The sequence below is a fragment of the Callithrix jacchus genome, chromosome 6, assembly GCF_049354715.1.
Source record: "Callithrix jacchus isolate 240 chromosome 6, calJac240_pri, whole genome shotgun sequence".
Taxonomy (NCBI): Eukaryota; Metazoa; Chordata; class Mammalia; order Primates; family Cebidae; genus Callithrix; species Callithrix jacchus.
The window spans coordinates 55,877,999-55,891,568 of record NC_133507.1 but is presented as its reverse complement, the minus strand read 5'-3'; the positions used below and the strand labels follow the sequence as shown (position 1 = coordinate 55,891,568).

At 41.2% G+C, this 13,570-nt stretch overlaps 1 long non-coding RNA gene and 1 pseudogene across 1 annotated transcript in view; one reads left to right on the top strand and one right to left on the bottom strand.

The window, feature by feature from the left end:
• LOC144576753 (uncharacterized) overlaps nt 1–5,988 on the top strand; it is a 69,761-nt gene extending 63,773 nt beyond the window's left edge. The window contains exon 3 of the long non-coding RNA XR_013519219.1: nt 5,802–5,988. This is a non-coding gene — a long non-coding RNA (uncharacterized LOC144576753). The remainder of the gene's footprint in view (nt 1–5,801) is intronic.
• Nucleotides 3,551–4,806, bottom strand: LOC100389292 (heat shock protein HSP 90-beta pseudogene; annotated as a pseudogene).
• Nucleotides 5,989–13,570: the final 7,582 nt, after the last annotated feature.

Sequence of the window (13,570 nt, the reverse complement as noted above, 5' to 3'; positions counted from 1 at the left end):
CGAGTTCCCACATTAATCTCACTGTTTCCCTATAAACGAAATTCAGTGTTTCCCCAGAGGCTCAGAAGACTCCTTTACTCTGGGCTGGCAAATGTCTCCCGGCTCGTGATGTCGTTTTCCTGTGATTTTATATCAGCACCACCAAATCTGTTTTTCTAGTTTGAGTGAAATCACTCAGCATGTTTAGGAAAGCAAATAAATATATATATATTAATAATAATAAAAGCAAACAATTATATATATATTAATTAACAAAGACGTGAATAAAACTGAGAGAAGAAAGCTGCTTCGACAGCCTGCCTGAATGAGTGTTTACAGACTTTTAGAATAGTGACTTTCTGAAAACAACTGACCTTCAATTAAATTGCACCCACATACCAGAACAAAAACTCGGGAAAGATGAACAGAAGTCACAGAGAAGTTTTGGGGTGGCTTAACAATTTCTTTGGTTTATTTCAAGACAGTTTAGATTTTGGAGGGAGGAATTGCCAGAGGGAAAGGATAGAGCAAGGAAATACTCAACTTAATCCTGGGATGATTCTAGCATTCACTTAAGAGAAGTCAGCAATATTTCCCAAGGGGTAGATCCAGGACAGTGCCAATTTCGAGTTCGTTCTGCTGCTGAGCCTTGGAAGCAGTGTGGACTACTGCTTAGAGCCATGAATTTGGAAAAAGGAGACCTGAGCCACATTCCCATCTGTGACCGAAAGCTAGTGCTCCTTGGGAAGTTTCTCAGATTCTCGGTGTCTTGGTTCCTTCAATTGCAAACTGAGTTCAGATCACTTGCCACCTGCCTACCTAATCAGAATATTGTGAGGGTTAATGAGATTGCACTTGCAAAGTGATTGCCTCATCATATAACTCCGAAGTATTATTATTCATCATAAAGACACAGCTGCAATATTGTATATTGTTACATACCAGACGCCATGCTTCTATTTTTAGCAACCTGGAAATGAGGGTGTCTTAGAATTATACAGTGGAAGAGGCCTGGCAATCTTACCTGCCCCAGGCTCTGTTCTGGGTCAGTTCTAACCAACCAAAGATGGCTGGCTGTTTAGTCTCACTTTATGTCTAAAGGAGGAAAGTCTTCACTTACCTTTCAGAGGAAATCCCAGTGTTGTCATTCTGATGGTCAAGAGTTATTGCTTAAGTCTGAATACTCCCTTCTATTTTAATTGAAATAATCTTTTCATTTATTATTATGTAAGTCGGTCTCCTTCATGTAGTGATCTTGAGGGGCAGAAACCATGTCTTGTGCGTTTTTATATTCTTTATGTCGTCTCCTGGTGAGGCAGTACATAGTAAACACTCAAGAAATGCACCTTGCATTGAATTCAGTTGTTTGTAACTATGTGGGCAGAAAGAAAACCACTGGCAGCACATTTCATTCTAAGAGCATGGATCCTACAGTCCTAGCCCCCTGGAGGCTCAGGCTGGCGGACGACGTAAACACAGTTCTGGGCTAATAGGTGGTGTGGCTATGGTGTGTGTGCCCATATGTGGAAAGGAAGTTTCACTTCCACCTTCTTTTTCCCTAGGACTTTCAAAAAGCCCTATGGTTTGTGCTATGACCTGAGTGTTTGTGTCACCTTAAAGTTGATAAGTTAAAATGCTAAGCCCCAGGGTGACGGTAGTAGCAGGTGGAGCCTATGGAAGGTATTTAGGTCATGAAGCTGGAGTCTCCAAGAATTGAATTAGTGCCATTATAAGAAGACCTGAGAGAGCTTGCTTCCTCTCTCTCTCTGCTTTCTGCCCATATGAGGATGCCATGAGAAGACAGCCATTTGCAAACAAGAAAGCAGGCTGTCACCAGACACCAGATCTGCCGGAGCCTTGATTTGGGACTTCCCAGTCTCCAGACCGTAAGAAGTAAGCTTCTACTGTTTATAAGCCACCTGGTTTATGGTACTTTGTTAGAGTAGGCCAAACAGACTAAGACGGTTTGCCCACTAGTGTTTTATGCTCTTTGATACAGTGACTAATGAATGCTTCAATCAAATTTTCCTGGCTTTCAATGCTGTCTGGCCTATAATTATCATATTAATTCATTCCTATCTCCCCTTCTCTCCTCTTTTTAAAAATTTTTATTTTAGCTTCGGGGTTATATGTGCAGGTTTGTTATATAGGTAAGTTGTATGTCACAGAGGATTGGTGTACAGATTATTTTATTATCTGGGTAATAAACACAGTATCTGATAGGTAGTTTTTTAATCCTCACCCTCCTCCCACCTGCCACCCTTAAGTAGGCCCCAGTGTCTGTTTTCTTCTTTGTGTGCATGTGTACTCAATGATTAGTTACCACTTATTAGTGAGAACATGCGGTATTTGGTTTCTGTTCCTGTGTTAGTTTGCTTAGGATAATGGCCTCCAGTTCCATCCATATTGCTGCAAAGGACATGACTTTGTTCTTTTTTATGACTGTGTAGTATTCCATGTTGTACTACATACCACATTTTCTTTATCCTGTCTACCTTTGATAGGCATTCAGGTTGATTCCATGTCTTTGTTATTGTGAATATGGCTGCCATAAACATACATGTGCCTGTATCTTTATGGTAGAATGATTTATATTCCTTTGGCTATATACCCAGTAATGGGATTGCTGGGTAGAATGGTAGTTCTATTGTAAGTTCTTTGAGAAATCTCTCAACTGCTTTCCACAATGCTAGTGCCCATTTCTTTAAAAAGATGGGTATAACATTTGCTCACTTTTATACTGAAAAGGAACTCCTGTCCTTTATCGTGTAAAAGAACAATTCCACCAGCTCAAGTTCTACCTGCATGCCATTAGGGCTGGCTCCCTTGCACACAACTGGCTATCACAGATTCTCTGTAGCTTTTGGCCCCTGCTCTAGTCTGGCTTTAACTTTTCCTATACAATTGGATCTTGGTTGGTTTACAGGTCACATCTGATATTTTTCTGGAGAGACTCATAGACACATGATGATCTCACTTTTATTGTCCTCTGGAGCATTCCTTTCTATGGTGGAAATTGGCTTAGGCCTCCCCGTCTACCAGTGCTGGGTCCAGGCTTTGCTCTGCTGCTGCTGAAGCAGCTTCTGTAATACTTGGACCCTAAGAGGCAAGAGGCCTAAGGAGCTGGTAAGGGCATCAGGGTTCAGAATATTCAGGTCTGAGTTTGAAGAATGCTTTTGTTTGTTTTGGTACCTTCTGCATTCCTTGCCACTTCCATCCTCCTTTCGGCAGTAGCACTCTTAATTTCCATCATACACTCTTCTATTCCTTTATAAACATCTTGAGTACCGTGGCTTAATTACCTCCACTTTATACATTTCCGTTTGCCCTTTGGCTCTCAGTGAAGCCCTAACGTAACTCAGCTTGTTTCCTGACTAATTGGCCTCCACACTGCTAGAGTTTCTTATAACTTGTAAAACTATCCTTTTGAATGGCAGTGCTGGATTACTTGGTGTGATGGCAAATTTTATGGGTCAACCTAGCTGGGCCATGGTACCCAGACATTAGACTGGCCAAACACCAGTCTACATGTTGGTATAAAGATATTTTGTAGATATGATTAACATTTAAATCAGTAGACTAGATTTTTACAGACTGCCTCTTGGAATTTCTTGTAGTTTTCCTTGTCTTCCACCAGCTCAGAGAATAGCTCGAGGCACTCGATAACAATGTTTTTTTGAATGACTAAAAATTTTGCTCTGCTTGAGCATTTCTCAAGAGATGTTGAGGGGCAGATCCTGAGATCAACCAAACCATGAAGAAAGTTAAGATACTCTTGTGTCAACTCATCACAGCTGTCCATGATGAACACATGATGGACAGACAGTTTGATGTCGTTCTTTCCCTTCTTGTTCTCAAAGAGGTCAAAGGGAGCCTATTGAGGGATGAGTAGCAGTGCTCTGAATTCCAGCAGACATTCTACAGAGAAATACTTGACTGCCAAGTGGTCTTCCCAGTTATTGATGAGGCTCTTGTAAAATTCTCCATACTTCTTTTGGGTGACATCATGAGGGTTTCGGGTCCAAATTAATTGACTTAGTCTTGTTTAGCTCTTTCTGATCAATGTATTTCTCTTTAATTTTCTGGTCTTTTTCTTACTCTTACTGCTGTCATCTGAGCCTGCATCTTCAATCTTGAGTCTTTCCTCAGCATCTTTATTTTCCTCTTCTTTCTCACCTTTCTTTCGTTTGCCTCATGGTCACTGATTTCCTTCTCTCATTTCTTCCCCCAAACAAAAATTGTTGGATGCTTATGAGCTATGAGTACTTATTTACCACTTCTTTGAATCTGACTTGTCTCTCTCCTAAGTACTCTATCTGGTCTTCCTTAAGATGAAGGATCACTTGGTACCCCTGCCAATGGGCTTGCTGTGGTCAGCACATACAGTGGAGGAAGAGTCTCGGGCATACTGTTCATCAGCATTGTGATGTGTGATCACAGTCACTTTCTCTGCCACCAGGTAGATAGACTAAAAGCCAACACCAAACTGCTCAATCTTGTAGACTTGGCAATGGTTCCCAAATTATTTGTGAGATGATCCTTATCCTTGGTCATGCGAATGCCTGTGTCCAGAAAGTCAGGGTGTGTTCCTGAAAGTTGAAGATGATGTCAATTTTCATCTCTTTACTGCTGTTCAGCTCAGAAGAGTCTGTCAGGCTCTGAGCAAATTTTGTTTAATGCATTAAATCCATTAGAGATCAACTCTTGAAGAAAAATTTTCTGGTTGGAATAGAAGGTATTGATGTTGAGATACATGAATAGGGCAACTTCTGCCTGAAAAGCAAAAATCTCCACCTCCTCCTTTCCATGGTAAACTTCCTCAGCCATCTTGAAAGGAAAGAGCCGCAAGTACTAGACAGTGGAGTGGGCTGGGACTGTCCAACTTGCAAGTGGCATCAAGCCTGAGCAGGGATAATTGATAATTCCCAAGTCATAAGGTTCCAGATCTTCAATCGACCTCATCATGGATCAGCTCATTGTGCCTACAAGCTGAGCCACAGGATCTTGCAGCAGAGTCGTAGAGTGCCTACCCCTTCCCTGGGGCTAAGCCTTCCACATGCCTGAGTTTTGCTTGAAAACTTGACGCTGATGAATACTACCAGGTTCACCATCCCTGATATTCTCAGTCACTATCTGGATGCCTCCCTAAGACTGGAGAGGAGGGAGGAGGTGCTTGATGGGGCACTCTGCATGCTCAACTGAGAAGTCTAAGCTCTATCCTAGGAGATGTTTAGGTATCACTGAGGGTTTTCATCACAGTATGATCATCCCTTGGCCTTTATAACTACTGTGATCTCAAGTGAAAGTCTACAAATACCTTTTTCATACAGTCCTTGCATTCTCATTGCAATATTTCAGTGAGGAATAAGGTTGTTAGCTACTTTCCTTTTTTATGAATAGTCACTATCTAACAAGAAATTAACTTAGAATGACCAAATCTGAGTCAGAGACTGGTTTGAGTTACTTCCTTATTTCTTGGAGCTGAGTCCTGTGAACAAGTCCTCAGTCTGCTGGCAGGGGCATGGCCAGAGAGGTGGAGCATACAGAGGGAGACACACGTCCCTGCTGCTTGGGTACAAGGGCTCAGAAAAGCTTGTCTCTGGAAGTTCCAGGTCTACAAGTGGGAAAAAAGAATGTCTACAAGAATTATAATTGCTTTCATTCATAAACCTTCATTCCTGAAAAACCCATCAAAGTTCTGAAAACAACCTCATCCTGGTTCAGTAAACCTAAAAATGAGGTTCAGTAAACCTCATTTTCTCTACAGCAGAGAAAGAGTAAACAAATTTGCTGATCACCTCTCCCTTCTTTTCCGTTCTAAGGTAGCCTGGACAGGAAAGCTTTTCTTCCATGGTCTGAAGATTCTGATGCCACAGCACTAGAGGAGCCACAAGTTTCTAAATTCCAGACTCCCCTGTCAAAGCTTCTCCATCCACTTCTGGCATCGGTGCCAAAGGGGCATGGGACAAATGGAGATCCGTCTAAAATCAGTACAACTGTTTTAATAATATTAATAGTGTATAATATGAATAACTACAAGAATAATAGTAACTACCTATAGAGTGCTTTCTCAAAATCTGGCATGGTACTGACACTGAACTTTTGACTTGCATTATTTCATCAGGGAGATATTTTCATTTTCCAGATGAAAAACTGAAGCTCAGAAAGGTTAACAACCGTTCAAGTATTTACACCTAGTCCGTGGTTGGAGAGATGGTTCTTAAGCCTATTGAAAATCACTGTGGTCTCCAGCAGGAGCTATGGCTGCCAAAGGATGAAAGTCGCTGGGGTGAACCCAGAGGTTCAAGTGGTTGGCTCCTTTGCACCAGGTCTAGTTAGGTGTCTTCCAGAAGAGCAGTGGCTCTAGACACTCGGTATCTCCAAGGTCACTTCAGAGTGCGCCTAAATTTCTGAGCTTTGAAGTATCCTTGATCTCATCTCAGTGTTTTCCTAGGTCAGGGACTGCTTCTGAAACTAAGTTCTTGCGATCACTACCCCAGTTCATGTTAGTGATGCTCATTAGACAGTGTTCCCAGCCCATCCTCTTCACTCTGGCAATGTAAGTCTAGGGCTGTTTAGGGATGGGGAGTTTGGAAGGGGTGGTAAGGAACTGCTTCTTAATCCTTTTGTCCTTCTTTACTTTTGACTTCTCTCCATATCTTTAACTATGATCCAATGAGATGTCTAGATAGCCTGGTGTCCACAATCCGAGACCTCTAGGAGAAAATGGTTTGCTCTCAATGGCTAGGATGGGAACAACTCACAATCACAGGTCAAATCAATGCATGGCCAGTGAAGGCACACTCCTCTGGCACATTCCTGTGCAATGTATATTTCTGTGAAAAGAAGAGGTGAGAAGATGCACAATTAGGTGAGGTCTGCTCCCACTCCCTTTTGGTACTACTGTTTGAGTGATATCAGTGGGGAGAATGTGACAACAATTAATTTCAGAAAAAAAGCAGACAGTGCTGTCTTGCCAGGGCTTTATACATAGAGTCCCTGCCTGGAGTTGCTGGCAAAAAGGAACAGTAGGACCTGAGCCCTATGGCCACTGAGGTCCAAGGAAAACCACAAGTTTACCCAGGAACCAAATGATTCATCACAGAACCATTGTCCATTTACTCAGCTTCCTGCTTCCATTCCATACCCCTTATCCCTAAACAGCCCTAGACTTACTTTGCCAGAGTGAAGAGAATGGGTTGGCAATGCTATGTTTGTTGAGCATCACTAAGGTGAAGTGGGATAGCAGATGCAAGGACTGAGTTTCAGAAGCAGTCTATGGCCTAGAAAACCCTGAGATGAGGTCAAAGAAACCTCGGGGCTCAGGAAGCTTGGGCCCATTCTGGGGAGTGCCACAGGTGCTAACGGAAGTTCTCAGTGCCCAAATCAAAAGGGAGATGCCATGAAAAGGAAATGCATGCACGGCATCTGAGGACAGAACACGCTTCTCTGTTCTTTAGCTCTTTGCATTTCAGATCTAGTGTCTTCCTTTGCAGGCTTTCAGAGCTCTGTAGCCTGGCAGGTGCACTAGACCTCCTGTCTAGACTAAGAGGTTGTTGAATTCATGCTTTGTCTCCAGTTACAGGTAAGATTATTGTGAGAGAAGGTCTTTTTGTCTTTGGTCGTTAGGTTTAAAATCCAAGCAAATCATACAATTTATTAGGCCTTTAGATTATGTTGGCTTTGGGAAAGGCCCATTTCAGTACGGGTATTTGAGTGGAATTATCCTTTCTGCCTATGTGCGATGAAAATTTTCTACTTTTGGAACTTGTTTAGAACTCAGTATGAAAAACCAGTCAACACACATACCACACAGTGCCCAGTGAGTTTTCCAGCAGAATAATAAATGGCCTAGAGCTAAGTTGAAAGCAGTGTGCTGCTATGAAACAATGGGAATTAGAAATCACCATTTGATTCCAAGTTTGAGGTCACAGTATGATTTGGTTACAGGTGGCACTAGCTATTGTGATGTTAGTGTGGTTGAGAAATTACCATAGCATTCCTACCCAGTTTCATGAATAATGCAACCTTTCTTTTGGGCCACTTGGAAGACTTCCAGCAAAAATTTAGCCCTTGTCAATTCCTAGGAGCAAAATATCCTCATAAAGAGCTTAAAAATTCTGCCAATAAAACATCTAGAGAAAATAAATCAAGCAAAACCCTTTTTCTTATTCATTTATAAATGTTTGATTCAAAGTCAAGGTTTTCAGAAATGTGGTCTGCAGACCACCTGCATCAGAATCACCTTGTGAATCTTCTGGGCCTCACTAAAACTGGGAATCTGAATCCCCATTGAGATTGTGGAGAGGGATAGGTAATAGATCTCTCAGGTGATCTGGGGATATCTTCAAGTTTGAGAACTGCCCCTAGAATAATTGATCACTTCACAGCCTAAACATCCATACCTCACAACACTTACCAGTGGATCCATGCTTTCTTCCTGGCCTGAAATTTATGGAGTTAGAATCATTAATCTCAGTTAATTCAATTCATCAAGTATTTATTGAGGAATATCTGTGTGCTGTCAAGGATACAAGAAAAGGTAGGGCCCAGTTCTTGTCCTCACTAATCTTATAATCTAAGCAGAAGGATCAGACAAATGCAGAAATAAACACAATGCAAGGCAGAATATGATGAGCTCTTTCAGAAGAGAGATCTCCACCAAGTACCAGAAGTTCCAAGAAAGGAGCCCCACGATGCAGAGAAGACTAGGAAAGGTGTGGTTTTTGATACAGGCCTTCGATGATGGGTAGAATTTCACAAGAGGAGATGCAGGGTACGTTGGGATTATGAGAAGAAAAAATGATGAGAGAACAGGTATGGAACCACAAATTAGCAGATTGGAGCTAGTTTAGGGCTATCTCATGACTGCCTGGAATGCTGGGTAGAGTCTTTTTATTGAGATATAATTCATTTATAAAACTCATCCTTTTAAAGTGTACAGTTCAGTAACTGTAGCGTATTCACAGACTTGTGCAACTATTGACACTAATTCAGAGCATTTTTATTATCCCTAAAACAAATCCAAATCTACTGGCAATCATTCTCCATTCTCCCCTCCCCCAGGCCCTGGCATCCACTCATCTACTTTCTTACTTCCCAGATTGGGCAGATGATTTGTACATAATTAAATGGGAGTAGGGAACTACTAATGATTTTAATTGAGGTAAAATTTGCATACAGTTAAATGCACAGATCTTAAGGGTACAATTCAATGAGTTTTGACAACGTATACACTCATCTTACTAATTCTCCAAAATAAAGAACATTTTCTTTACCCTAGAAAGTTCTCTTGTGGGCTCTTCTAGCCAATTCGTGCTCTGTAGGCAACTATTATTCTGCTTTTTGTCATCCCAAATTAGTTTTGTTTTTTCTCAAGCTTAAATGGAAGTATACAGTATATACTCTTCTTGTCTGGCTTCTGTTTCTCAGAATATTTGGAGATTCATTCATGTTGTGTATGTCAGTGGTTCATTCTTTTTGTTGCTAAGTAGTATAAACGTGCCACATTTTATCTCTCGTTCTATTGATGGACATTTGAGTTGTTTCCAGTTTATGAACACTTGTGAACCAAGCAGCTGTCAACTTCTCATGCACGTCTCTATGACATGTGCTTTCCTTTGGGGTTAGGGGTAAATACCTAGGAATGGAATTATTGGTCTGTAAGCTACTGATTTTGTTTTGTGGGGTTTTTTGTTTTGTTTTGTTTTTTGGCAAGAATGCGATCCACCAGGACTGAACTTTGAGAAAATGAATGCAACAGCAGTATACAGTGAAAATTAGGAATGGAAGTCAGAAAATCAGGAGGATTGATGTCCTTTGTGATTAGGAGTCAGCTTATATGGAACATGGAAAATGAGTGGATATGAGCAGGCAGTGGAAACAGAACTTTCAACAACAGCTATTTATTTGGTCTCTAATCTCCAAGGGATTCTTAGGTTCCAGGCGGCCTGGTGGGTAGCATGATAGACTCATTCCTATTGGTGAGAAAGATAAATATTCTGGTTTTGGATAACAACATGGATCGCTGTCCCCAAAAGGCCATTTCCCGGCACTTCCCCAAGTGCCTGGCACAGAGTATTAGTGGAATGAATGAAGTGCTAGCAGTCATTTGATACTTGTGAAGAACAAAAGGGCATCGGGGAGAGTGGGTGGGCTGAGGCAGCAGCTCATACACCAGAAATTAGTCCACTTATGTGACTGGCTGATTAAATTAGTTACTTGTGTAATGAGGTGGAGAATTTTATTCATCAGAAATTCTCCTCCAGAATTGCTCTCAAGAAAATCAGTGGCAGTATGCCTCATGATTCTCCTGCGCTCCCCCAGCCCTTCCCCAGGGACTCTTTTGGAGCTCTTGCTACATGTTTATTCTAGCGTATTTATGGACACCATAAAGCACAAGAAGGGTGTTGAATTTAAGAAATGTGGGGTGGGTTTTTTCATTACTATGCTGACTGTGAACAACTTTAATAATCTGTTTCTCAGTTTTCTTATCTGTAGAATGGGAATAGTCATAATAAAACCTGTTTCATTCTCATAAATAAGTAGATTATAAAATCAGAAGAGATTTTAAATGCTAAAATGTTTGTAAAAGGTAGACTCCCCGTCAATTTTCAAATGATGAAACAACCTACAACCTTTTCAGCTTGTCTTTTAAGGTTTTCTTTGCTCAGTGGTCCAAACTGCCTTGTAGTTTATTCTCTTACTATTTTCTCCACTTTCAACTTGCTGGACGTTAGTTGTGGCCAGACATGCCCTGGTGCTCACCCACAGCCATGTTCTATCGTAGCCTCTGCCTGGACTCATTAAATCCTTCCCAAGTTCTATCATTCACATTAACTCTTTCATAGCATCTCTCCTTATAACATTCCCCTATTCTGCTTTGGCACCCAGATTACAGCAGAAGTCACCTGTCCCTGAGGTTGAAATAAAATGGACTCAACCCAGTCTCACAGAAGGTACAGCACATCCTCGCACCATTTCTACATGTTCTGGGGAACTGCAGACTCATGGACACTTCGGGCTCCAAGTTACTGCTCTCTCTAAAATTTTCAACTCCCCGTGTCTCACCTTCTGTGGCTCTTTCTTCTCTCAGCAGATATCGATTCACCCCACCTACCTTTTTTGTAATTCCTGCCATACAAACCACTCAGAAGGGGAGGCATTTGTGTGTATAAAGTTTATTAACAAGCTGGCACATTGAAGGGAGGTTTATAGTATTTATAGTACTACATTATAACATGTATGCATAATATTAAATCTTACACATCCTTCATATTAAAAGTTATTTGGCTGCCCTGCTAAAAGAATGGCCATCCTTCCTTATGGCCTCAGCCTCTGCCCCCTGGCCTGTCCTCACTCCCCATCTTTCTTCTTCCTTCCCTCTCTTCTTTACTCTCCAATTCTCAACCGCAAATCCTCTAGCTCATTCTTTGTGTCACTGTCTCCTTCCAGATGTCAGTTTTAGGGTCTCATCTTCACTCCTGGAAGAGTTTGTCAAGGTTTTTGGTATTTTTTTTTCCTAAAGAAAAATGATTCCCTCTTTAAAATATATTTGCTAGCTTTTAAGATATTTGTTCCTGTTCTATTGATTGACATGATTTATGATTATGTCTTACAAACCCTGCTTGTTGTATGCTTCCCCTCAGGGCAGGTTTATTGGTGATTCATCTGAGAGTTTAAACCCAATGCCTTGTATGTAGTACAGCCTCAGTGTTAAATGAATGAGCGAATAAATGAATAAAAAGCTGGTATTTTCTACATAACCCCAGACAAAGCAGAGTGGAAGAAACAGAAGCACCAGGTTTCCATGTTAAGATACTAATATGATTCAATCACCACTGGAAGAGATCAATACAGGGTACAGAGGGCTGCTCCTGAACTCACCCTGACCCCAGCGAGCAGGTGAATGCTGGGGCCAAGGTCGATGCAGGCTTTGTGCTGTGCCTGTTCCCCGGGAAATGAGTTTGTAGCACTGATTCTTTTCAGAGAGGCTGCTGACCTTCAGTTGAATGGTAACAATTTATGACCATTACCAATGAGAACTGGAACTGTTTCTGTGACCCACGGGATTTGTCCTTTCCATCCCATATGTAACCCTTCAGATCAGATTTCCTTCAGTGAAATCAGAATTGTCACGAGGACAACAAATTGAAGGCTGAATTACAAAAACTGGCTGATTGGAAGCATGAAACACGAATTTTATTATGAATGCTCTGCCATTCATCTTGCTAAAAAATGGGAAAGAGAAGACTATGGCCTGGGCATTAGTGAAAGAGGCTATCCAACAAAGAAAATTCTCTTGAAATTGTCATTGAACACAGCAGTTCTTCAGATCCTGAAATTAAACATAACGCTAATATTTGTAGGTCTTTATAGTTCACTAGTGAATTCAAAAGGTGCATGATCTCATGAAATCCTCACGATAAGCCCATAAAGATTATCACCACTCCCATTCCAAAGATGAGGGAACTGAGACCCACAGAGTCCAATTTTCCCTGTATTTAGGAACATACCTAGGAAATGGCCGAGCTGAAATTGGAAGCTTGTCTTCTGACTTCAATTTTTATTTGTTTCTCCATCACATCATGCTCCGTTGCCTGTAACATAACTGTAAAGCCTTGTCCATACATTGCATGTTCCTAGTTCTGGGACATAAGAATCTATAACGTATAAAGTCATTGGCCTAAATGAGTGATGCAATGGGCTTAGTTTCCAGTAATAAAGTTATATTCTTAAAAGTCATGGTTTGAGTCATTAAATGATTTTGCTATTCTGTACATCAGCTTTGACTCATTACTTGGAGTGGGCAAACCTGGATTGTGTAGCACCTGATCCAAGAGATGCACACATGGTTTTAGAAAGCTGAAAGAGAAAAAAGTGGGATGTACTTTCTCTCCCAGCTCCAGGCACTTCTTCCCTACTTCGCCAGGCTGGAATGGTCAGCATAGCATGACGGATAAGGTCCTATGTTTTGGAGTCTAACTGCAGTGGGTGTCCTGCCTCTTCCATCCACTTTGCACAAGTTACTTACCCTCTCTGAGAGTCAGTTTTCTTTTCCTCATCTAAAGAATGAAAACATGTCTGTTAGGATTCTTTGATTGCAAGCAACAGAAGCAGATTCACTTTTGCCAAAAAGAGTAATGTATTGGAATGATCTTAATTCTCTCCCAGAAGCAAAGGAAAAGGCCTTTGCCAAGAATGGAAAGTAGGCAACTCCATGGATGGAGATGACAGAAGAAATACATTCTCCTCAGCATTCTGACACCAGAATGACTCCACCCTAACCATTTGTCATCGTGGGGTCACACAGGGTAAGCTTGATTGGCCCACCTTGAGTCATGTGTCCCCACTTTGGTAGGAGGGATAGGTAGAGAATTTTGACTGACAGGTTCTAGAACCATAGGGACTGAGACAGAGGAAGTTACTTAAAGAAAATTTGGAGTGCTGCTTTGAAAAAAGACAGAAAAAAATACAAAAAAAAAAAAAAAACAAAAAACTGTCCTGAGATTTAAATGGGAATTTTAAAAGATAGTACTTCATAGGACTGTTTTTAGGATTAAAGATGTCATAAATTTAAAGTGTTTAGCAC